Here is a 3,934-nt window from a genome sequence, read left to right on the forward strand (position 1 = left end):
ATCGTCGAAGTCATAAGTAAAGGTATTTCTGCTAATTCATTATATTTTAAAAAGGAATAACCACTAATTTTAGATTGAATAAAGTTATGCAACTTAATCAACCAATGAGGTATTTACGCTAATTCATACTAATTTTTTTATTGAATAGTCAGCTTATGCAAATGGAAACAAGTGCGGTGAACGTGGAGATTAAACACATGACCTTCAAATTTTTAGTTTAACACTCTCCCAACTGAGCTATCCCTGCTAACATTAAAAATAAAAATTCATAAGTAAAGCTATTTCCACTAATTCATTATATTTTAAAAAGAAATAATAATCACTATCCCTGCTAACATTAAAAATAAAAATTCATAAGTAAAGCTATTTCCACTAATTCATTGTATTTTAAAAAGAAATAATAATCAACTAAATTATAAGGTGCCATGAACCAAGTGCGGTGAACGTGGATTGAACACATGACCTTCAAATCTTCAGTCTGACGCTCTCCCAACTGAGCTATCCCCGCAATCATCAAAAATGAAAATTCATCAGTAAAGATATTTTCGCTGATTCAAAAGAAATAATGACTAATTTTTTATTGAATAGTCAGGTTATGCAAATAGAAACAGGTGCGGTGAACGTGGAGATTGAACAAGTGACCTTCAAATCTTAAATCGCTCTCCAAACTGAGGTATCCTCGCTAACATTAAAAATGAATGTTTTTAAGTAAAGATATTTCCGCCAATTAATTGAAATTTTAGAAAGAAATGATCACTAATTTTAGATTGAATAGTCAAATTGTGCAACGTGAACCATGTGTGGTTAACATGGATCGAGCACGAGACCTTCAGATCTTCAATCTAACGCTCTCTCAACTGAGCTATCCACACTAACATTAAAAATGAAAATTCATCAGTAAAGGTATTTTCGCTAATTCATTGAAATTTTTAAATAGAAATAATCACTAATTTTTAATAAGATATTCAAGTTATCCAACTTGTATAAGGTGCGGTGAACTATAACACGTTAGGTATTTCCGATAATTCATTGAGATTTCAGAAAGGAACAATGACTAATTTTAGATTGAATAGTCGGGTTATGCAACTAGAATCAGGTGCGGTGAACGTGGAGATCAAACACGTGACCTTCAAATCTTCAGTCTGACGCTCTCCCAACAGAGCTATCCCCGCTACTATTAAAAATGAAAATTCATAAGTAAAGGTATTTCCGCTAATTCATTATGTTTAAAAAAGAAATAATCACTAATTTTAGATTGAATAAGCAAGTTATGTTTTTAGATTGTATAGTCAGGTAATAAACTTGTATTAGGTGCGTTGAACGTGGATAAAACACATGTGACCTTCAAATCTTCAGTCTAACAATCTCCCAACTGAGCTACTCTTGCTAACATTAAAAATGAATATTCATCAGTAAAGGTATTGGGTACACTTCTGGAAATTCAACAAAAGACAATAGTATTAGACCGAGATGCCAGATTTAAATCTCGCTTCTGGAAAATTCAACAAAAGGCATTGGGTACGCAGTTATAGTACGACATTCCACCCATAAACAGATGGTCAAACAGAAATGCTCAAGCAAATATTGGAAGACATGTTGAGGGTATATGTGATGGATTTTGCAGGAAGTTGGGATAAGTACCTACCCCTTATGAAATTCGCTTATAATAATACTTGCCAAGCCACCATACAAATGGCCACATACGAGGTTCTCTATGGATGAAGATTTCGATCCCCTATCTTTTGGGAAGAAGGGGGGCAAACGACAACTATTGGGCCAGAGCTGGTGCAAATTACCAACGCAACAGTCCAGAAGATTAAAGCTAGGATACAAACCGCACAAAGCCGAGAGAAAAGCTATGCAGACCTAAGGCGCAAGGACATGGAATTGTAGGTAGGGGATCATATATTCCTAAAGGTAGCACCCCATGAGAGGGGTGCTCAGGTAGGGTAAAAAGGGGAAGCTAAGCCCTAGGTTTATCCGTCCCTTTGAGATATTAGAAAGAATTGGATCTGTGGCCTATAGAATTGGGCAATGCCCAAACTTGTCTGCAGTACATATTATCTTTCATGTATCCATACTACAGAAGTATACCCTAGATCGTTCGCACGTACTGGCTCATGAAACTCTCTACTTGAGAGATGACCTAACGTATAAAGAAGACCCGATTCAAATAATAGACAAGAAAGTCAAATGATTGAGAAACAAGGAAATCTCTCTTGTTAAGGTCCTATGGAAGAATCATAGAGTAGAAGAAGCCACTTGGGAAACAGGAGGCAAATAAGAACCTTGTACCCTGACCTATTTTAGAATAAGCACTTTCGATAACCAAAAGTTTTCAAAGGAGAGGAGAATTTGCAACATTCAAGGTCTCCAATAAGAGACCGTGTATAATCCCTACTAGGTTGTATTTAGAAGCAAAGAACAAGTAAAATTGAAAAAACATTGAGAAAATGTTACTTTTTCTAATTTTTATAAAATTCCCGAATCATTAGATTTTTTATAAAATAAGAATTACAAGGTGCTTAAAAAAGGAAGGCTCCGATCAGAGAAGACTTTTTTGGCAGAAGATTCAGAAAAATCAAGAATGAAATTATAGAAATTCTAGACATTTCAATGGTAATGGAAAACCCGTCTATAAATTATGAATTAGGGTAGACTATTAGGGGCAAGAAGCAAGCTTAATCGAGTACCCAATCGAGAGATGCATGTTTTTTGTCTTGGGGTATTGTGTTTATGGGTTTACCTCGAATTCGAGAACTATAGTCCACTATTCATTTCCAAACTTGTTGCTGCACCTTCTAAATAAGTTTACCCATAAGTTTGGTGAAGGAAAGAGGTCCTCAAAGTGCTAGTAGGTTTTCACACGAATTAGTCCACGTTAGGTTACCCTCTAATGTTTTCCTAAGCTAAAACCTCAATTCCTAAAGTCTAACCCATGACATTATGTATAAACCTAGGTTCATCAATAATTCATGTACCAAGTACCTAGAACTATGTGAATAACATGGTAAATAAGTAGCTAGGATCCATACCAATAAGTAACCATTATCTGCATTACGATATGTACTAAAAGGCCCCTATTCCTCTTTAGGTAGGATGTCCGGCAATATGTATCATGAGATGGATGTTATGATAGGCCTACCTTTCCCATCAGCTAAACGAGATGTCCTGCACAAAGATTTACCAGTAGGATTACATGATTATGACGACACCACTCATGTATTCATGGGGAGAAAATTGAAGGTTATTTTAGGGGAAGGTTTTCAGGATCAGTATATGATACATGACACGATGACCTCTAAGTTCTAAGATCCCGAAAACATAACAAGAAGTAATATCCTAGCTTAAGGCCGCGATTAAGAACTTACTAGTAGGATACTTACTAAGTTTTACTCACTCCATGTTTATCATTTTTTTTCAAGTAACTAAGAGTTGGTCGTGGATGAGAGCGGACTTTGGAGTGTGGGCCATGGACTAACTTCTATTTTTAATCTAGTATTTTTTGTTCTTCTTTTGAGTCTGCTTCTTATTTTTTGTTTGTAACGCATATGTATATGTAACACCCCAAAAATGAAGGAAATTAGCTCCCATAAGAATAAGCCACTCATGAAAGACCCAAAGGATAGAAAGGAAAAAAATTAAAGGATTAAGCAAGAACAAAGGACTTAGTCAAGTCACTCGTGTACCTTAACAAGTGATTTCAAGGAGTTAAAGGCCTTTTGAAAAGGATTGGGAAGGAAAAAGTAAATCAAAAGGGCAAAAAAGTCATTTTATCAATTATCAAGAATCTTTCTGGATTTGTAATTCCTTATCTAGAAGGAATCTCAAGATTCAAAATAAGCGAAAAATGATCAAAAAGCGATGAGGAATTTGTAGAAAAATTATGGATTTTTCGAGAAAAATAATAATAAATATTCAGAAAGTGGCAAAT

General features: G+C 35.0%; 1 non-coding gene across 1 annotated transcript; it reads right to left on the bottom strand.

Annotated features, from left to right (window-relative positions):
• Positions 1 to 435: 435 nt before the first annotated feature.
• Positions 436 to 508, bottom strand: TRNAF-GAA. The gene has a single exon. It is a non-coding gene; the product is annotated as a tRNA-Phe (tRNA).
• Positions 509 to 3,934: the final 3,426 nt, after the last annotated feature.

Source organism: Cucurbita moschata, unplaced genomic scaffold (assembly GCF_002738365.1).
Source record: "Cucurbita moschata cultivar Rifu unplaced genomic scaffold, Cmos_1.0 Cmo_Scf00575, whole genome shotgun sequence".
NCBI classification, from domain to species: Eukaryota; Viridiplantae; Streptophyta; class Magnoliopsida; order Cucurbitales; family Cucurbitaceae; genus Cucurbita; species Cucurbita moschata.